This window comes from Vidua chalybeata, chromosome 25 (assembly GCF_026979565.1).
Source record: "Vidua chalybeata isolate OUT-0048 chromosome 25, bVidCha1 merged haplotype, whole genome shotgun sequence".
Taxonomy (NCBI): domain Eukaryota; kingdom Metazoa; phylum Chordata; class Aves; order Passeriformes; family Viduidae; genus Vidua; species Vidua chalybeata.
Window position 1 is genome coordinate 6,530,096 of NC_071554.1, and position 22,287 is coordinate 6,552,382.

Sequence of the window (22,287 nt, forward strand, 5' to 3'; positions counted from 1 at the left end):
CAGCAGGATGTTAATGGAGAAACGAGGGCGCCTGGGAGTCGTTTGCCAAAAAAAAAAAAAAAAATTCTCATCATAACATGTTGATTCATCAAAGCCGGCATATTTCATAGGAAAGGACCAATTTCAGTAGCATTTACATTTGGGGAGAAATGGAGAAAAGTTTTCAGAATCATCCACAGGTCACCATGACTCCCAGAAATGGAAGCATTCTATTTTCCTTCAAATTTGCTCTTTGCTTTGAAATGGAAGTTCAGCTACAGGACAAAAAGACAGACTGAAATGGAAATTAAACCTTTGGAAATTACTAAACTAAATGTTTCTGTGAAACCAGATGGGGCTTTTTTTTTTTTTTTTTTTTTTTTTTTTTTTTAATTACTTGGTCAGAGTCTTCATTATTTGAGCCTTATTTTAGAAATTCGGCTTTTGCAGGGCAGGACAGGGGAAAAACATTTCTAATGTCCTGAAAACTTTCAGTCCACAGGGCAAAGGTTGTATGCCATCAGCAGAGCGTGCAGAAGGGGCTCTCTCTGGTCCAAACTGTGAGACCACCCCTCTCCACCAGCTTGTCCCTCTTCCCACAGTGATTATCCTGTATTCCAAGCTCTGTCCCTGACCTTGCAGCAGGGGAAGGCATCTCTCAGGTTTTTTACCCTCTTCTTAATTAAGAAGTTGTATTAAATATTCAGAATTTCAGCTCAGTGACTTTCCTGGGAAGCACAAGGACATCCTGGCGAGACAAATCACTTTCTCATTAACACCTGCCCAGGCCTCCTCTCTCCTTCCATGTTCCTCAGATCTGGCTCTGCTCCTCCAGGGCCACAGAACTGCCAGGGATGGGCTGGAGCTTTTCCTGGGCTGGGAATCCAGCAAAGCCTTTCCGTGCCTTTGCCTCAGCTCAAGGTTTGGCTCTTTGGGAGCGAAGGGAGCAGCAGCAAAGCTGAGGGGAGGATGCTGCTGCTGCAGGCAGCTCCGAGTGCTGCTGGCTCTGTCCGTGCATCCAGGGCTGGGTTTGTGCAGCCATGGAAAGCAGGAGGAGCTCAGATCTGCCAGCCTGAGCAGCAGCAGGGTGGCAGACACCCACAGACTGCCTGTGGGTGACAGCCAGCACGTCCCTGAGCCTGTCACCTGTCCCCAGGGTCCTCGGGATGGAGATCCTTGACACCCCCACAGCTCCTGCTCGGGATGGATCCAGCTGCTCCTTCCCTTTCGTTTCCCTGCTTTGTTTTCTGCTTTGATCCCTCAGTTCTCCGGTTCCAAGAGAAGAGCCCTCACTGCAGCCTGGCCCCCCACATGTAATCACTGACCGGGAGCACAGGGCACTGCAGAGGTGCTGAAAGACAGGGGTTTGTTGGCTCTTTGCTCATTTCAGAGGGGACTGTCGGATCCTGGGGGTGAGAGCTGTTAAAGTCGCCGTCATGGGGGAATGTTCTTTTTCTTTTCATCAAAAAGAACCTCCTAGGTCTGGTTTTTCCACAGAGATGAAGCAACCACAGCCCCAGTATCTCCTGCTTCCCCCAGCATTCCCAGGCAAGGGACAAGCAGGGATCACCACCACCCCCAGGGTGCAGCCCGAGTTTTGCAAACCTTTTGAGCATTTCCACGGCCAGGGTGGCAGCCGAGCAGTCCTGGCTCCTGCAGCCCCGTTGGTCGTTCCTGCTGCAGAGCTGGGAATGATGAGCTCTGCATCCCATCCTCGCCAGGCCAGGAGCACCAGGAGCAGCCCAGCCCGGCTCCTGCTCTCTCTGTGCCGAGCCCAACACAGCCCTGCTGGGCTCCAGACCGCCCTGGGGCAGAGGCAGAGGCAGCTGGTGGTGCCGATGAGGATCCAGGCTCTGCAGGGAGGCCTGGAGGCCATTCCTGGGCTTTTGATTTCCAGGTGAGGAAGATGGGAGTGGGGAAAGGTGCATGGTGTGGGGAATATTTCCTCCTGGTGGTGTCTGAGCTGCTTTGCAGGAGGAACCCAGGTGTTTGGGGCTCAGGAAAGGTTCACTGGAGCTTGGTTGGGAACAGCAGCTCTATCAGGAGGGTAATGGTGCAGTGAGGGAACTTCATTTGAGGGTCTTTACACTCTGCAGCTGAAGTGATGCATGTGACAGCGACAGCTCTGGGGCAGGTGTGCAGCCACCAGGAAAGGCTGATGATGGAAAGGTTTCCTCTTTGCTGGGGGAAAAAAGCTGGCTTTGAATCCTTCCAGAGCAGCAGCTCAGTGGGAAGAAATGTTGCAGGGAGAGTCCAAAAGCGAGGAGCAGCTGGGGGAACTGGGGTTGTTCAGCCTGAAGAAATGGAGGCTCAGGAAGACCTGTGAGGTCGTACAGGTGTCCCTTGTCCTCCTTTCCAGGCTGTTCTTCCTTTGCACTGGCACTGGGCCGTGCTTGGACACCTCAGCTGGCTGTTGTTTGCTGCTGTGGCCGCTCAGGGTCTCACAGCCAGCCCGGGGCTCCAGGGGCCTTTTCTGGGCAGGGCTAAAGCCCTCCTGGCCCTTCTCTACAGGGGAAGAGGGTCTGGGACCCGAATCTGAGCCTCGTCCCCAGCAGTGGGGGACAAGGACTCACGGCTTCACGGTCCCAGTGCTCAGCTAAGGAGCTTGGCCATCCCGGAGCTGCCCAGCTCCCGTGGGAATTCATCTGCTGCCCCAAATGCTCCGCGTGGCACTGGGCCCTGGGGGCTGTGCTGGTCCTGCTGCCCCGTCCTGCTGGCAGCCCCTCTCCCCCTCCGGAGCAGGCCTTGGGGCTGGCTCCCTGCTCCAGGCAGCGATAGCATCTGCTGAGCAGCAGGCAGGGAGCTGCAGGGTTATTGTTTGCTAATAGATTGCTTTTGAAAAGCTGCTCAGATGGGACCGGGAGAGCTGCAGAGGTAATTAAAACTCTGCCTATGCAAAAGGCAGGATCTGATTATTTCCCTTCCCGAGCAGGCAGATTAAACCAGGGGAGTTTATTGCACCACTTCTATGAGTGAGGGGTGGCTTTGAATGAAATTCATAATGCGGAATATAACAAATAAAACTCTTCAGTTTCTTTTCTTATTTAAATAAAAAAAGGACAAAAACCACACAACAACAAAAAACCCCAAATCCATCACACCCACAATTTTATTTTTCAGCTGTCTTTCTCCTTGATTATTCCTTGGATTTAAACAGTTCCTATAAAGCTGAGCACAGGTGAACGTAGGAAGGACTGCTGTTCCAAAGCTCATTCCTTATCTTTTAAGGCTCTTTGCTCTCATCCTAGAAGGCTTTTCTGTGCCATCCTACCTAAAATAGGAGGGTGGGTTGGTAAAGAGGCTCAGAAATAGCAGCAAAGTCTCCCTGTCACCTCTCCTTAACAAAAGGAATGGCTTCAAGTCCATTAAAGGTATTCCAGATATTTTAGAACCAGGCTCATGTCTGTAATCTCAGCCTGCTGGGCAGGCTGTGGTGCTGCCTGTGGGATTTGGTCTCTGCACCACTCTGGGCAGGTTCAGATCCAACATCTGGAAGGAATTCCTCCCTGGGAGGGTGGGCAGGCCATGGGACAGGTGCCCAGAGCAGCTGTGGCTGCCCCTGGATCCCTGGCAGTGCCCAGGCCAGGCTGGACAGGGCTTGGAGCACCTGGGACAGTGGGAGGTGTCCCTGCCAGGGCAGGAGCTTGGAATTTGATGATCTTTAATGTCCCTTCCACCCCAAACTACTGAGGGATTCCCTGATCTGAAGTTTCCACTCTCTCGGCCAGAGATGGGAGCCCAGGTGTGCTCAGGAAGAGTCATCCCCTGAAGCCACCCTTAGCTGGGGGCAGAAGCCTTCTGCAAGCTCTGAGCCAGCTCCGTGTCCTGCAGGTCTCCTCCCCACAGAGGAGAATCCTTCAGAGCTGCTCCTGCCCTGAGTCCCAGCGTCCCAGTGTCCGTGTGTCCCTGTGTCCCTGCATCCCTGTGTCCCTGCATCCCTGTGTCCCAGTGTCCCAGTGTCCCAGTGTCCCTGTGTCCCTGCATCCCTGTGTCCCAGTGTCCCTGTGTCCCTGTGTCCCTGTGTCCGTGTGTCCCTGTGTCCCTGTGTCCCTGTGTCCCTGTGTCCCTGTGTCCCTGTATCCGTGTGTCCCTGTGTCCCTGTGTCCCCGTGTCCCTGTGTCCCTGTGTCTCTGCATCCCTGCATCCCTATGTCCCTGCTTCCCTGTGTCCCTCTGGCCCTGTGTCCCAGTGTCCCAGTGTCCCAGTGTCCCTGTGTCCCTGCGTCCCTGTGTCCCTGTGTCCCTGTGTCCGTGTGTCCCTGTGTCCCTGTGTCCCTGTGTCCCCGTGTCCCTGTGTCCCTGTATCCGTGTGTCCCCGTGTCCCTGTGTCCCTGTGTCCCTGTGTCCCTGCGTCCCTGTGTCCCTGTGTCCCTGTGTCCGTGTGTCCCTGTGTCCCTGTGTCCCTGTGTCCCCGTGTCCCTGTGTCCCTGTATCCGTGTGTCCCCGTGTCCCTGTGTCCCTGTGTCCCTGTGTCCCTGTGTCCCCGTGTCCCTGTGTCCCTGTGTCCCTGTGTCCCTGCGTCCCTGCGTCCCTGTGTCCCTCTGGCCCTGTGTCCCTGTGTCCCTGTGTCCCTGTGTCCCTGTGTCCCTGTGTCCGTGTGTCCCCGTGTCCCTGTGTCCCTGTGTCCATGTGTCCCTGTGTCCGTGTGTCCCTGTGTCCGTGTGTCCCTGTGTCCCTGTGTTCCTGTGTCCCTGTGTCCCAGTGTCCCTGTGTTCCTGTGTCCCCGTGTCCCTGTGTCCCTGTGTCCCTGTGTTCCTGTGTCCCTGTGTCCCTGTGTCCCTGTGTCCCTGTGTCCCTGTGTCCCTGTGTCCCCGTGTCCCCGTGTCCCTGTGTCCCTGTGTCCCTGCATCCCTGTGTCCCTGTGTCCCTGTGTCCCTGTGTCCCTGTGTCCCTGTGTCCCTGTGTCCGTGTGTCCCTGTGTCCCAGTGTCCCTGTGTCCCTGCATCCCTGTGGCCCTGTGGCCCTGTGGCCCTGTGCCCCTGTGTCCCTGTGTCCGTGTGTCCCTGTGTCCGTGTGTCCCTGTGTCCCTGTGTCCCCGTGTCCCTGTGTCCCCGTGTCCCCGTGTCCCTGCAGGAATGCTGGGCACTGTGGGGAACACAGCCAGCTCTGGGGGATGGCTCTGGGCAGCTGGGCTGGTGGGACGACCCAGAGCAACGTGGGCAGGTGGAGAGGGAAAGAAAAAAACAAAAGAAAAAAGGAAAAAAATGAGTAGTTGGAGCTGTTTTCCTGGTGCACTGGGGAGGGGAGGCTTTGCCTGCCCCGGGCAGAGCTGCCAGCTGAGTTTCTGCCCAAACAAAACAAGCTGTGGTGGATTTAGAGCGGCCCGGAGAGCTGGGGACAGATCCCATCTCCTGGGCACTGAAACCTGCCAGCAATGCTGGAAAAGCACGTGGAAGGAAGGATAATGCAGGGAGGTGGCAGCAGCCTCGTGCCTGCTGTCCCCACCTTCCTGCCAGGGTCACTGGGGCCGTGCAGCTCAGGCAGCTGGGTCTCACCTATTGCTGCGTGGGCGAGAGAGAGCTGAGAGATGTATAAAAGTATATCCAGCACATCTATATCCATCTGGGTCACGCAGGCTCATGGGGGCTCACTCCTGTCCCTATAAAAAGATCTCAGGATCTGCCAGCAGAAAAGGACCAAAGGCTGCCCCTGCTGGGATCAGAAACCTTTTCCAACCTTCTTCACCTGAGCGTGTCCCCTGCAAGCTGCTGAGTGCAGACCAGGAGGCCTGGATCAGGAGTCAGCCCTGCAAATCCTGGCCCGGGCTGAGCTGGGCTGCACAGGCCCTCCGGGTGCACACCTGAGTGCAGCCTACAACACCTGAGTGCAGCCTGAAACACCTGAGTACAGCCTACAACACCTGTGTGCAGCCTGAGTGCACACCTGAGTACAGCCTACAACACCTGAGTGCAGCCTACAACACCTGTGTGCAGCCTGAGTGCACACCTGAGTGCAGCCTGAGTGCACACCTGAGTACAGCCTACAACACCTGAGTGCAGCCTGAGTGCACACCTGAGTACAGCCTACAACACCTGTGTGCAGCCTGAGTGCACACCTGAGTGCAGCCTACAACACCTGTGTGCAGCCTGAAACACCTGAGTACAACCTGAGTGACACACCTGAGTGCAGCCTACAACACCTGTGTGCAGACTGAGTGACACCTGAGTGCAGCCTGAGTGCACACCTGAGTGCAGCCTGAAACACCTGAGTGCAGCCTGTGCAAAACACCTGAGTACAGCCTGTGTAAAACACCTGTGTGCAGCCTGTGTAAAACACCTGAGTACAGCCTGTGTAAAACACTCCTGTGTGCAGCCTGTGTAAAACACTCCTGTGCAGCCTGTGTGAAACACCTGAGTACAGCCTGTGTAAAACACCTGAGTACAGCCTGTGTAAAACACTCCTGAGTGCAGCCTGTGTAAAACACCTGAGTACAGCCTGTGTAAAACACTCCTGTGCAGCCTGTGTGAAACACCTGAGTACAGCCTGTGTGAAACACTCCTGTGCAGCCTGTGTAAAACACCTGAGTACAGCCTGTGTAAAACACTCCTGTGCAGCCTGTGTGAAACACCTGAGTACAGCCTGTGTAAAACACCTGAGTACAGCCTGTGTAAAACACCTGAGTACAGCCTGTGTAAAACACTCACATTTTGGGAGTGCTCAGATCTTCCACTCTGCCCTCAAACCCAGCACGTGTGTGCAGACATCCACACATTTTATTGCTGATAGGAAATGAAACCCCCGATAAAAAGACATTACCAAAGATTAAAAGCAACACTGAATCTAATTTCAATTGTTTGTGGCAGGAACCCAATTTTCAAATGATAATGGCAATAATTAAAAAGTCCCTTATCAACAGAGACAAAAGTGCTGCCTGTTGGCAGGTGGAGCTGAGGAACGGGGCGAGCTCAGGCTGCTCAGAGCTGAAATCAATTTTCAGACAAAGTTCAAACAAGCCCCAGAACAATTCTGCTTTTGTTGTGCTTTTTCCATGAGGGGAGGAAGATCCTTTCCCCATGCATGTACACGGTTTTTTCTCCTATTTTTCTCTCTGCTTTATCCACAAGGTCACATTAGCTGGAACAAATCCTGATGTAAACAAAACTATTCTGAAATGAGAAATGAGAAATGAGGTTTGGGGAAAGTTCAAAAACAGCTCAGACCTTCAGTTTGGGCTTTACTTGTAATTATGGATTATCCTACTTAGAATTAACAAATGTACCTGCTCAGCCTTTGAAGAGTTGGCCAAGGAGGGCTCTCGGAGCTCTCTGTACTGAGACTTCTGAACTCCACCATCATCCCTCCTGTGCAGTGGGGAGCTCGCGAGCACAAGTTAGGTCTGAATTAAAAATGTCTGGATGGACATCTGGAAAGTAGAACCTGAGAGCTCTCAGGTCTCTGCACACAGACTTTTCAAAGGTAACAGAGTGCAGAATTTGGGATTCAGGCTTTTATCTCATGGAATAGAAACGCGGGGTATGGGCCCCTCTTTTCCCCCTCCAAAGCTCCCCAGGCGCAGCCTGTCCAGGCCAGTGGCACCCTCAGGAAGGGTCACGGGGCTTTCAGAAGGCCTCGTTCCTCAGCCCAGGGACTCCAGGGCATGGAGGGAGCAGAGCTTTGCCTTCTGCAGGATGCCACCCTCCCCTGGTTCCAAACTCGGGCCCGAGGTGTTTGTGAGGAGATGACATTCCAGGCACTCAGCAGATCCACTGGTGCTCCTGAGGCAGTGTTAATTGTCCTGATTAGCACAGGGAGTCCCCCGGGAGGGGAAAGTCTTTCCACTGGTATTTGATTGCAGGGCTCAGGACAGCTGATTTCACTCTGAGCTCTCTAACCTGGAGGCCTGGCATTTCTCACCTTTCTCACGTTTCTGGTGCTGCATGGCTGAATCCTTCCTCCGGTGAATGTTTGCACTCCCAGCCCCGTACTGGGCAGGCTGGTGCTCCTTTCACTGTCACCTGAAGCTCTTTCTGCTGGCACCATGAGAACGGCTCATGAAAACCCTGCAGAAAGGATCTCATTCCACATTTAATTGTGTTTGTGGAGCTGCTCTAAACCCACACCACTTTCATCCTGGCTGCCTTCTCCATGAATAGGATATTTCCTCCTGGGAGGAGCCGTTATTCATCATGTACTGGTCAAGGCTGATTTTATTTATCAGCACAGGAGTGTGAAGTCAGAAAACTGTGACACCGTTGTTGTTTCCCTTCTGGTCTGGAGGAAAATCAGGGGAGGAAAAGCAGGGGCGGGGGAACATTGCTGGGTGAAAGAGGATTTGTTTTGCTGGGGTTTTCCTGTTGGCTTTTCCTCCTGCGGGTAACAAGTGTGGAGATGACACATTTCAGCCACAGCTCTTCAACCACTGGGATCCACCTGGAGCCAGCCCTTGTGCAGTGCCTGAGGGCACAGCAACAGAGAGGAGCCAGGGGAGCAGGGAGGGCTGGAAGCAGCAGGGTTTCCCTGGATGTGTTGCACTTTTGAATTCAAGCTTCTCCAGACCCTTCGGTGCTGCCAAGACCAAGCCCCAGGGTAACAGTGGGGTTTCGAAGCAGAGCTTTTGCCCTTGGGGAGGAGGGAGGTTTGCACTCATGAGGAAGAACTTCTGTAGCAGTCAGTGATTTTGAGGAGCCCCTGCAGCCAGGAGGGGCTGTGCCCTCCTCCTTTCGGGAGGGGCTGATGGACGTGCAGGGCTGGCAGCAGCCCGTTCCCAGCTGGGCGATGCTGGCAGGACTGCCATGAGCCCCAGTGACACTTGTGGCCTCTGCTGAGACAGGCCTGGGCCACCACAGCCCTGGCATGTCCCTGTCCTTGTCAGCAGCCCCTCGGGAGGGCCTGTGGCTCCAGCTGCCCCCTTCCCTGGAGCCAAGCAGGGCCCGGTGGGAGCAGAGCTCAGGGCGACCTCAATTTCTCAGCTCTGATGCTTCAATTATTTCTGCAAGAGAAAGAATTTTTATTATTTAATAATGGCTGAGGCCCTCCAAATTATTCATCAGCTCAGGAAGGGAGCTGCTGAAATGCTTGGGGAGGATGTGATGGGTGGGGAGGGGGGCTCAGCACAGGCTGAATTCCTCATTCTGGGGGTCTTGTCCAGCCATAGAATCAAGGAATGGTTTGGGTGGGGAGGGACCTTAAAGCTCATCCCTTCCCATCCCATCCCATCCCACCCCACCCCTGCCCTGGCAGGGACACCTCCCCCTGCCCCAGGTGCTCCCAGCCCCAGTGTCCAGCCTGGCCTTGGGCACTGCCAGGGATCCAGGGGCAGCCCCAGCTGCTCTGGCAATTCCAGCCCAGCCCCTCCCCACATCCCAGGGAACAATTCCTTCCCAATATCTCACCTAAATTTCCCCACTTTCAGTTTGACCCCATTCCTCCTCATCCTGTCACTCCAGTTCCTGATGAACAGTCCCTCTCTGGCTTCCCAGAAGCCCCTTCAGATCCTGGAAGGGACTCTGAGGTCTCCACACAACCTCCTCTTCTCCAGGCTGGACAGTCCCAGCTGTTCCAGCCTCATTTGTGCCACTTGGAGAGAGATTTTGTTTCTGCAGCACCTGGAGTGATCCCCCAGGTGAGAACAGAACCTGCCCCGTCCGTGAGTGATCCCAGGTCCCCGTGGGTGCTTTGGGGGATGCACTGCTGGCTCTGTTCTGCTGCAAGTGTCCCCTGCCCACACGTTGAAAATAATATTTTTCCACTGGAGCAAGAAGTTGAGCCTGTAAAATGCTGGAAGGGCTTTTGTGGAAGTGTTGTACCTTCGTGTTTGAAAAGAACAAGCGTCCTTGCTTGCATATTTAATTGCCAAATTATCATATAAATGTCACATTACTTAGGATGCCAGAACTCACTGATATTTTAAATGCTTCCCTGTTTTAATTCCTTGCCAGTCAACCTTTGCAAACCTAATTACAAAGGGAAAATCACTGATGGCATTTTGTTCACCATGTTTGGAGCTGAACTGAGTTTCCCGAGAGTCAGAGAAAAATTTCAGCTGATTTTATTTTGTCTTTCTTGGTAGTGACAGGAGCTGTTCCTGCTGCTCCTCGCTGGGATAAGATGGATTACTGTCTGGAAAGCCGTGGAGCAGCAGTGTCAGTGCAGGCCTGTGTATTTGGGTTAGCTCTGCAAAACAACCCAAAAATAAACAGAAGAGCCCATGCGGAGCTGGAACCCTTGGGGAGGCTTCACTCAGAGCAGCTTTCCACTTCCCCACTGCCCCCATCTCACTGTGAAAGCAGCGATCTGAGAGGGGTCAGAGACAAAGGGGGATCCTCCTGTGATGGCTCTGACGTTTCCAGTGCCTTGGGAAGGGCTGTCTCCAGAGTCAGCCCCATCCCTGTCCTGTCCCTGTCCCCATTCCTGTCCCCGTCCCTGTCCCTGTCCCTGTCCCCATCCCTGTCCCTGTCCCCGTCCCTGTCCCTGTCCCTGTCCCCATTCCTGTCCCCGTCCCTGTCCCTGTCCCTGTCCCTGTCCCTGTCCCTGTCCCCATTCCTGTCCCCGTCCCTGTCCCTGTCCCTGTCCCTGTCCCTGTCCCTGTCCCTGTCCCTGTCCCCTGTCCCTGTCCCTGTCCCTGTCCCCGTCCCTGTCCCTGTCCTGTCCCTGTCCCCATTCCTGTCCCCATCCCTGTCCCCATCCCTGTCCCTGTCCCTGTCCCCATTGCTGTCCCTGTCCCTGTCCCTGTCCCTGTCCCCGTCCCTGTCCCTGTCCCCATCCCTGTCCCTGTCCCTGTCCCCATTCCTGTCCCTGTCCCTGTCCCCGTCCCTGTCCCCATCCCTGTCCCCATCCCTGTCCCTGTCCCTGTCCCTGTCCCTGTCCCCATCCCTGTCCCTGTCCCTGTCCCTGTCCCTGTCCCTGTCCCTGTCCCCATCCCTGTCCCTGTCCCTGTCCCTGTCCCTGTCCCCATTCCTGTCCCTGTCCCCGTCCCTGTCCCTGTCCCCGTCCCTGTCCCTGTCCCTGTCCCTGTCCCTGTCCCCATTCCTGTCCCCGTCCCTGTCCCTGTCCCCGTCCCTGTCCTGTCCCTGTCCCTGTCCCCATTCCTGTCCCCGTCCCTGTCCCTGTCCCTGTCCCTGTCCCTGTCCCTGTCCCTGTCCCTGTCCCCATTCCTGTCCCTGTCCCTGTCCCTGTCCCTGTCCCCTGTCCCTGTCCCTGTCCCTGTCCCGTCCCTGTCCCCGTCCCTGTCCCTGTCCCTGTCCCCTGTCCCTGTCCCTGTCCCTGTCCCCGTCCCTGTCCCCGTCCCTGTCCCTGTCCCTGTCCCTGTCCCTGTCCCTGTCCCTGTCCCCTGTCCCCTGTCCCTGTCCCCGTCCCTGTCCCCGTCCCTGTCCCTGTCCCCGTCCCTGTCCTGTCCCTGTCCCTGTCCCCATTCCTGTCCCCGTCCCTGTCCCTGTCCCTGTCCCTGTCCCTGTCCCTGTCCCCTGTCCCCTGTCCCTGTCCCTGTCCCTGTCCCTGTCCCCTGCCCCTGTCCCTGTCCCTGTCCCCGTCCCTGTCCCCGTCCCCGTCCCTGTCCCTGTCCCTGTCCCTGTCCCTGTCCCTGTCCCCATTGCTGTCCCTGTCCCTGTCCCTGTCCCTGTCCCCGTCCCTGTCCTGTCCCTGTCCCCATCCCTGTCCCTGTCCTTGTCCCCATCCCCATCCCCATCCCCATCCCTGTCCCCATCCCTCTCCCTGTCCCTGTCCCCATCCCCATCCCTATCCCAATCCCCATCCCCATCCCCATCCCTGTCCCCATCCCCATCCCCATCCCCGTCCCCATCCCCGTCCCCATCCCCGTCCCTGTCCCTGTCCCCATCCCCATCCCCATCCCAGCCCCATCCCCATCCCTGTCCCCATCCCTGTCCCCATCCCTGTCCCCATCCCCATCCCCATCCCCATCCCCATCCCTATCCCCATCCCCATCCCTGTCCCTGTCCCTGTCCCCATTCCTGTCCCTGTCCCCATCCCCATCCCCATCCCTGTCCCCATCCCCATCCCTATCCCCATCCCCATCCCCATCCCAATCCCCATCCCCATCCCCATCCCCATCCCCATCCCCATCCCTGTCCCTGTCCCTGTCCCTGTCCCCATTCCTGTCCCTGTCCCCATCCCCATCCCCATCCCAATCCCCATCCCCATCCCCATCCCCATCCCCATCCCCATCCCTGTCCCTGTCCCTGTCCCCATCCCCATTCCCATCCCCATCCCCATCCCGTCCCTGCCTCCGAGCTCGGCGCTGCCCTGGGCTGGCTCAGGTGCTCGGAGCTGATCCCGTCTCTTCCTGGGGGGATCCTGCTCTCTCCCGGGCACTGCAGGGATCAGCTCCCAGGCAGGAGCTGCCCGTCAGCCCAGCCCTTCCCAGCACAGCCGAGATGCATTGGCTGCCCTCGGGTTTTGTTCTGGATTGGGGACGTGATGGAGCCCTGACATTTCAACCAGGAGCTGAGACATTTTAAGTTGTGTGCAGGGAAAATTAAGGTCTTTGCACTTTCCAGCAAGGATATTGCAAGGAGTGGGAAGCCAGGCGAGATTCATTACAGCCCCAAAGTGCGAAATTTCACACTTCCATCTGCAGTTTCCTTTTTTAACTGTCTGTCATTCTGAAATGTTTGCATGAAATACAGGGAAGCGAGGAGCCGGGGAGCCGCAGGGATAAAGCTGGCAAACGTGCACACCTCTTCCGTGGGGCTTTGTGTTCCTTTCCAACCCCACCAGCCCCACTGGGCACGCTGGAATTCCACATGCTGGGGAGAGCACGAGTGCCAGTTCCAATGGGGAGCAAAGGAATGCTCCAACAAACCACAGAACCTTAGAGAAGACCAGAAACGGAGCTGAACAGGCCATAAAAGCAGGACAGTTTTGCTGCTGCCTATTTCGGTTCACATTATTGCTGTAAAAGGCTCTTAATTATGGGAGGACAATTGTAAGAGGCCTTTTGGTGGGATTCTGTGTTGGAGCTGTTTGCACACAGGGAGGTGCATCACGAGCAGCATGAAATGAACCATCCTGTGCAACTGAGGCACAGGGGTCTCATCCCAGGTTTTCATACTGGGTGACAAAGATGGAATGACGCCCTGGAGTCCTTTCTGCTGCTCTCACAGAGCCTCCTCTGCACCTCTGACTTTGCAGTCTCATGGCCAAGGGGTCTTTTCACCCCTCTGCAGAGGGATCTTGTGTGGAAATCTGGGATTTGTGTGGACACCTGGGATTGGTGTGGACACCTGGCACTCGTGTGGACACCTGGGATTTGTGTGGACACCTGGTACTCGTGTGGAAAGCTGTGATTGGTGTGGACACCTGGGATTGGTGTGGACACCTGGGATTTGTGTGAACACCTGGCACCTGTGTGGAAATCTGGAATTTGTGTGGACACCTGGGATTGGTGTGGACATCTGGGATTTGTGTGGACACCTGGCACTTGTGTGGACACCTGGGATTGGTGTGGACACCTGGGATTTGTGTGGACACCTGGGATTTGTGTGGACACCTGGCACTTGTGTGGACACCTGGGATTTGTGTGGACACCTGGCACTCGTGTGGACACCGGGCACTCGTGTGGACACCGGGCACTCGTGTGGACACCTGGCCCTCGTGTGGACACCTGGCACTCGTGTGGACACCTGGCCCTCGTGTGGACACCTGGGATTTGTGTTGACACCTGGCACTTGTGTGGAAATCTGGGATTTGTGTGGACACCTGGGATTTGTGTGGACACCTGGCACTTGTGTGGAAATCTGGGATTTGTGTGGACACCTGGCACTTGTGTGGACACCTGGCCCTCGTGTGGACACCTGGCCCTCGTGTGGACACCTGGCCCTCGTGTGGACACCTGGCACTCGTGTGGACACCTGGGATTTGTGTGGACACCTGGCACTTGTGTGGAAATCTGGGATTTGTGTGGACACCTGGCACTTGTGTGGACACCTGGCACTCGTGTGGACACCTGGGATTTGTGTGGACACCTGGCCCTCGTGTGGACACCTGGCCCTCGTGTGGACACCTGGCCCTCGTGTGGACACCTGGCACTCGTGTGGACACCTGGCCCTCGTGTGGACACCTGGCACTCGTGTGGACACCTGGCACTCGTGTGGACACCTGGCCCTCGTGTGGACGCCTGGCACTCGTGTGCAGCAGGGCTGGGTGGGAGAAAGGAGCCCTGCCCACGCAGGAGCCAGCTGGGGAGGCAGAGCAGGCACGGTGGCCCGGATGGAGCCTGGGCCAGCCTGGAGGCAGGAGCGGCCCAGACAGGAGCTGCGAGGAGAACGGGGCTGGATTTCTGCGGCAGGGAGCTGTGCAGGGCTGGCACCCTGCTGATAAGCTGGGCTCCATGGCCCCGAGGCTGGAGTGCCCCGTCGCTGCCCGGTTTTATGGCTCCGAGCTGTCAGGGCCCGACGGGGAAGCTGTGATGGATTCATTCTTTTCCCTTATCCAGAGGCTGCACTGCACTTTCTGCAAATACCAACGTCTTGAAACGCCACGGAGACAGCAGAGAGAGAGAGAGCCTCGATAAATCACTGGGGCTGGGAGCCTTTATTGCCACTGACAACAGCCTGCCAGGGCTTTGTTTTCCTCCTGCTGCTCAGCTCCCTTGTTTTGCTTTCTGCTCACCTTCCCTGGGCCCGGGTCCCACTCTTGGCTGTGTGAATTGCCGTTAACAATTATTAATTTGGGTCAGAATCCACCCGAACTCGGTGCTGCACAAATTCAGAGTTTCATCTGTGTTTTCTCCTTCTTCCTTCCCTCTGCCATTGCCTTCCTTCCCCAGATTCCCTCTCAGGGTCCTGCCCCACCTCGAGGTGCCTTGTCCTGAGCCCAAAGGCTGCCTGGACGTGCCCATCCGTGGGAGATGCCCTCCCCTGGGGCGATGGCAGAGGCTTGGCTCGGGAATGGCTCTGCTCAAGGCTGGATCTGGGCAGCAGGAGAGGGCCAAGGCTTTTACCAGTGCCACATGAGGCCAGCTCAGCACTCAGCTGTGCAGAACAATCTGCAGGGGCTCCAGTTCGTTCTGGACATTTTCTGAGTCTTAAAAATTTCAAGTAAGCACAGGACTCAAAGGGAAAACGCTTTCCCAAGACCAGTTCTGACAGCTGTGATGGTGGGAGCTCTCCAGCACTGCCGGGAGCCAGGCAGGGTTCGGCCAGCCCGGGGTGGTGATGGCTCCTGGATGAAGCAGCCTGGCCCTCCAGGAATGCTGAGAGCCAGCAGGAGCTGAAACCCCAGGAGCTGCTGGGGAGGGAGATGAAGAGCTCCAAAAGGCCCTGCTGGGAGCACTGAGCTGCCTCTGCAGGGCTGTCAGCTCTTACACAGCTGGGCATGGGGTCAGCTCCTCCAGAGCTGCACTCGGACCAAAAACCCCATTGGAACTGATTTATTTGGAGTCTTTGTTTCACTGGGGGAGGTGTGTGGGTCAGTGTTTTGGGGAGCACACAAATCATCCCAAGCTGTGGTGGTGCTTTGATCCTGGAGGAGGCACATTAACCAAATGGGGGGCTGGGATATCAGACACCTGTAAAAAAAACCTAAAAAGGGCCTGATTCTACCAAAGGCTGGGGCCATAATGTGCTGTCCTTGCTGAGTTTCCAGGACACTGAGCTCTTGCTGTCGCTGGGGTTTTGTTACACACAAAAGCCCTGATGAAATCTCGCACTGCTTTGCTGAAATGTTATCCCTGCCTGCAGCAGAGGAGATCTGCTTTTCCTGGGGCCCAGCTCCAAAGAGCCTCCAGTGGAAGTGGAGAAGCCCCAGGAACACGAGGACTGTTCTTACCTTCCCAAAGCAGCTGGTGAACAACGAGCCCGAGGCTGGAGCCGGGGGGGGTTGGAGGCTTCTGTTCCTGTGAAGGCTTTTGGGGTGGTTTGGCATCACAGGGCAGGGGAGGGAGCTGTTCCCACATCCACACCTGCTGCTGGCTGCTTTGGCTCCATCCCTTTGGCTCCCTGCATCTGCCCCCTATAAAGTGCAAGGGGCTCCAGAGCAGGTTTGAAATTTTGCAGCCAGGATCTGTGAGTGGGAAATGTTTTTAATTTGGGTTGATTACAAGAACTCTGCGTTTCCTCGCTGCCAGCAAATCTCCCTCTTGCCTCTCGCTACGTTTTGCTTTTTTTTTAAAGGGGAGGGGGGGGATGTGGGATATAACCCCAGCAAATCCCCTTTAACTGATGTAAATCCATCCCTGTGCTTAAGCAAAAACCTAATGCTCAGGTTAGAGTGGTTTCAAAGTCAGAGCTTTTCCTTCCCCCCCCTTACACTGGGAATTTCCTGGCAGGTGTTGTGGCTCAGCACAGAGGACCTGGTGCTTGTTGGGACACAAAACCAGGACAATACATAAATACATAAATAATAATAATACATAAACACAGCCCAAGGAGCTGCAGTGCCCCAGGCCCAGCTCATTCCTGCTGCCCCAGGTGCAGCCTGAGCTGTTTGCCATGGCTGGAGTGGAGAAGCTGATCCTGTAAAAGTGGGAACACGAGGCCTTGGAGAGCAGCTCTGGGCCAGCCTGGCAGGAAGGGTGTAAAGCCTCTAGAACTCCTTCAACTCCACGGATCTCTCCTGATTTACACCAGAGGAGTCTAGGGCTCTTAGCACATGTGCCAGATGGTCTTTTATAAGCACAGGAATTATTTAAGAATGTGGCCATTACTCCAGTGCTAATGAATTACAAATAACTCCTGCAGGAAAGGCCTTTTGCTGACTAAGAAACGTGTCCCCAAGATAAAGCTAACAGTTGAGGTTTAAAGGGTCAGCAATTTTTTAAAAATATATTTTATTCCAAGTAAGTTAAAGGGGTCTGGAAAGATCCCGCTTGCCTCATTAGCAAATATTGCCCAATTTTTCTTTCATAGTATAGCAGGGGGGAAGAGAATCATATAAAATAAACACCTGGCAGGAGTGCATAATCTGCATAAATTCAAGTGGTTACACTCGACAGAAAACCCAACCACAATGAGCCTTTGGAAGGTGGCAAAGCTGCCTCAGCGTTGATTTATCTCCAGCATGGCTGGGATTTCAGAGAGCCTGGCAGATCCTGGCGCTCCGTTAGCTCTGGATGGACCCTTTTGATCCCGAGGTGGAACGGGGCCAGTCCCAGCCCCAGAGCACATCCCGGGCCCGTCCTGGCTCCTCCAGGTGGGAGGCTTGGGCACAACAATGAATCTTGAGCACTGCTGCTCCTCCACTCCCGTTGGAGGAGAAATTTATTGTTCCTGGCTCTGTTGATGCATTTTTTGTGTAGAGGATCCCTGGTGATCCCTCCTTGGGTCTTTAGGGATGGCCATTTCTCCACTAGCCCAGTGACCAAGCAGGGAATGGCTCCCAGTGCCAGAGGGCAGGGATGGATGGGATCTTGGGAATTGGGAATTGTTCCCTGGCAGGGTGGGGAGGGGCTGGGCTGGAATTGCCAGAGCAGCTGGGGCTGCCCCTGGATCCCTGGCAGTGCCCAAGTGTCCCTGGAAGTGCTTGGAGCACCTGGGGCAGTGGGAGGTGTCCCTGCCAGGGCAGGGGTGGCACTGGAAGAGTTCTCAGGTCCCTCAGAGCTGGCTGCAGAGGAGCCTCCCCCTGCCAGGAACACTCAAGGCTTTCTCCAGGTTGTCTTTCGTGCACGTTTGCCTGAAAATTCAGCCGCTCTGGGATGCTTCAGTGGGATGAGGGAGAGGAAAATGCAGAGGGTCTGTCTCTAAAAGGGATGGAAAAAGCATTTTAGTAATTTTTAATGAGCGGGGAATTTTTGGTGTCAAGGAACATATCAGCAACAGAGCTGGTCTCATCAGAATAATAGAAAATCCATGTTCTTGGCCATCAATTATTGATGAGGGTTAACGGGGCTGTATCCATCCAGGGTGGTGTCACGTTGTTCCTTTGTTGCAACCCTCGTACATCCAATTTTCTGCTTCCTTTGTTCCCTCATTTCATCTTTTAACCCAGATGTTTCCAACCCCTCCCCAGCTGTGCATTCCTGCTGGCAGCCATTCCATCAAGCACCAGAGTGGGGATCAGGGCAGGGCAGGGTGGCAACCAAGGCAGCTCCTGGCCAGCATTTCCTCTGTCCCTCCCTCCGGGATGGGCTCCAGCAGGAGCAAACCCACGGGAATTCCCGTGGGAACAGGACCCAGGGCGTGGGGACAGCTGAACCTGCTGCTGTCTCAGCGCCCTCGGCGAGGAGGAGGGTGCAGGAGCTCTCCAGCTGCGGGGTTATTCCCAGGCACATCCCAGGTGGGATGAAATGAGGGAGTCTGTCCCAGAGCAGCATCCCAAACCCAAATGGCCAAGTGAGGAGGTGTCAACAAGCAGCACCCCCCCAGCACCCCAGAATCACAGGACAATGAGGTTGGGAGAGACCTCTAGGATCACTGAGTCCAGCCCATGCCCCAACACCTCAACCAGACTATAGCACCAAGTGCCACGTCCAGTCTTTTTAAACACATCCAGAGATGGTGATTCCACCACCTCCCTGGGAAGACAATTCCAGTACTTTATTATTCTTTCAGTGAATTTTTTTTTTCCTAATATCCAACCTGTACCTCCCCTGATGCAGCCTGAGGCTGTGTCCTCTTGTTCTGTCAGTGCTGCCCGGTGGAAGAGACCGACCCCACCTGTCTGCACCTCCCTTCAGGGAGTTGTGGAGAGCAACGAGGTCACCTCTGAGCCTGCTCTTCTCCAGGCTGAGCACCCCCAGCTCCTTCAAACGTTCCTCACAGGGTTTGTGTTCCAGCCCCTCTCCAGCCTCGCTGCCTCCTCTGGATGTGCTCGAGCGTCCCAACGTCCCTCCCAAACTGAGGGGCCAGAGCTGGGCACAGTAACTGACACCCCCTTGTCAGCATTCAGGAGCACCCATCATCACGGGACATGATTCTGTGCAGGTGCTTTTATTGCAGAGCTCTGGGAATCAGGGGTGAAGACCCAAATCTCACTCCCACATGGCTCTCGAGCTGAACCTATTTTATATTCTATCTGTATATAACTTACATATCAATTATTAAACTTACACTGTTTTATTGTATACATTGACCTTATGCAAGCATGAGTTTCTCGTGATCTTTCTCAAGCCCCTGACCACAGTTTCTCATGATCATTCTTACGATTAATCAGTAATTATATCTAATTACTAAACAATCATCACATCTAACAATTATACCATTTATCACATACTAGCTATGTGCAGTTCTAGCAAGTACAAGGCCTAGACTTTCCCAGGGTATTTTCCCAGGGCCTACTAAGCTTAATTTTCCTTCTAACTCCCCAAATCCCCATGATTTAAAAACCCTTTTACTATCACCCTCACTGCCTGTTTGACATCTGTTCTTCCTAAAAATCCCTCCCTGACTGTGGTGTCCTCTGGGCAGGGGAGGGAGGGAAGGTTGATTTCTTCTCCCTACATCCAAAAATCCATATTTGAACAAAGACTGGGAAAAATTCCTATACAGCAGCAACATCTTGTAATTAATCATAAAAACTATCATTGTGTGGGAATGGTTGTTTAGCAAGAGCAAACACCTGCTCTGCTCTATCTTCTTTTTGTCATGGTTTGGACAATTTTCTCGAGTTCAGAGGTAAAGCTTGGTTTTCAGTAGCTCCAACTTCTTTTTTGGTGACTTTTCCATTCTTTTTTTTTCAACTGTTCCTTCCTCAGTGATGAGGATCCCACTCGGTACTGGGAATTAATGTTTGCTTTCATATCACTTTCTGGGTCCATGTTTGAGAGGCAGAGTAGGAAGCTGGCAGCAAGTTTGGGGGTCCCTGATTTATGATGGATGCAAACTCCAGACGTTTACAGGGCCGCAGGTGATGAAATGTGTGGATCTGAGGGCTCAAAGGGGGTGCATGGAACCAGTTTGTGTCTGGGGAGGGAGGGAGGGAGGGAGGGAGGGAGAAGGGACGAGCAGGGGAACAGTGAGGGGGTTTTGCTGAATCTGTGGGACTCTGCTGCCAGATATCCCTGTGGCTCTCTGACTACTGCCCCCTCCATGTCCTGCTGCAAACTGGGCTTCCAGATTTTACTCATGGCTTGTGAATAGTCCAGCAGAGGGGGGGGAGCCATTATCCTGCTCAGAAAGCACTTTGGCTGAAAGGCTGCATTTTTTATTATTTGTGTGTGTCGCAGCCCACAAATAATAAATACAAGCCTGGGTAATTTAGCTTTAATGATGTTCCCTGGTTTCAGCTGTCCCAGGTGTGCCAGGTCCGGCCCCTCTTCAGCCACTTCATCGCTGCCAGGGAAATGTGCAGCTGATTATCCACCCTCTGTGCCCTGCAGCCCTTCCCTGGCTCTGCTGCTGCACCTGGGACTGGCCTCGCTGCCACCTGTCCCATCCCAGGCTGGGGAACAGGGATTTGGGGAATTCAGGCAGGGGAACAGGGGTTTGGGGAATTCAGACAGGGGAACAGGGGTTTGGGGAATTCAGACAGGGGAACAGGGGTTTGGGGAATTCAGGCAGGGGAACAGGGGTTTGGGCAATTCAGACAGGGGAACGGGGATTTGGGGAATTCAGACAGGGGAACAGGGGTTTGGGGATTTCAGGCAGGGGAACAGGGATTTGGGGAATTCAGGCAGGGGAACAGGGATTTGGGGAATTCAGACAGGGGAACAGGGGTTTGGGGAATTCAGGCAGGGGAACAGGGATTTGGGGAATTCAGACAGGGGAACAGGGGTTTGGGGAATTCAGGCAGGGGAACAGGGATTTGGGGAATTCAGACAGGGGAACAGGGATATGGGGAATTCAGACAGGGGAACAGGGATATGGGGAATTCAGACAGGGGAACAGGGGTTTGGGGAATTCAGACAGGGGAACAGGGATATGGGGAATTCAGACAGGGGAACAGGGGTTTGGGGATTTCAGACAGGGGAACAGGGATATGGGGAATTCAGACAGGGGAACAGGGGTTTGGGGAATTCAGACAGGGGAACAGGGGTTTGGGGGAATTCAGGCAGGGGAACAGGGGTTTGGGGATTTCAGACAGGGGAACAGGGATATGGGGAATTCAGGCACGAGGTTTGTAGCTGATCCATCCGTCTCTCCTGCAGGACTGCCACGTTTCCAGCATCAGACACTGCCACAGTGAAGGGCTGATCTCTGCAGATCAAATGGGAAATGTTTGAAATAACCCCTTTGGAACTTTTTGAAGTGAAAATATTCCCTCTGAGGGGGAACTTTCATTTCCATTTAGGTGTTTGGGTAGAAAAGAGAGAGAAAGCAGGACGGGTGACATCCAAAGGGTCACCTCTGGTGCAGAGAGCCGGGAGCTCTACGCTGACCCAGCTGGGATGGAGTCGTTTCCTTTTGGATTTCCCTGTAGCTGGAGCCTCTAATCTGTGCAGAGCTGATCCAGCTGGCAAAGCTCCATGTCCAGAGATGGTGCAAACACCCCAAGGCCAGAGCAGGGAACCCTGGAGTGATTCATGACTTTGTTCCCATCCTCAGGTCCATGACTGTCAATATTCCATGGGTTTCTGAGCTGAAGTGAGGAGTGCTGGTGCTGGGTATCGCTCACATTTTCCAAGAGAAAGGCTTTGCAGTTTTCCTGCTTGCAGTGAGCCCTTTGGATGCCCTCAGTGCTTTGGGGAGACTTCCAGGTCCCCTCAGCAGAGTTCTCTGTCCCCAGCTGTGTCACCGTCCCCTCCTGGCCCCGGGAGCTGCCGCGGCTGCCGCGCTGTTCACGGATCAAACTCTGCCCTGTGATGGAAGCTGAGGCCTGGGCCATGAGCTGCTCTGGGAATGAGGGCCCTGACCTAAAACTGGCACCAGCAACTGCCCAAAACTCAGTGGGGGAACGTAAGCCCAGCCCTGGTGTCCTTGAGCAGCCTGAGCCACGGGCAAGCAAACGGCCGCGGGGCAGCAGCTTCGGGCATCAGCTGAGGAGCTGGGAGCTTCCACAACAGCCATCTCTGGAGAAATCCCAGAGAGGTCCTGGAAATGTGCCCGGGGGCTGCTCCTGGGCCTGGCTGTGCCACCCTGCTGGAGTTGAGTCATGAGGGAGGGTTCCTGGCAGGGCTGTCAGGGCGTCCTTTGGCTGCCCAGGAAGCAAAGGGGCTGGGTTAGGGGTTAAGCTGTGGGGTTTGAGTGCTGCGGGGGAGAAACTGTGAGACCCTGGGCTTCCTTTGGTCAGAGCAGAGGCTGGTAACACCAAGGCTTTGATCCCTGTGTGGGCCATCCACGGAAGAGCTAGACTCCAAGATCCCACATGGTGGGTCCCTTCCAGCTGAGGACATTGGGTGATGCTGTGGATCCACCCCATTCCCACCCGCCCCTTCAGGATCACTGCAAAGCACAGGCTCAGGCGGGCAGGAGGATGTGCTGGGAGCTGGTGTCCCCCTGCATCCGAGGCAGGGTTATTCCAGCACCTGGATCCCGACTAA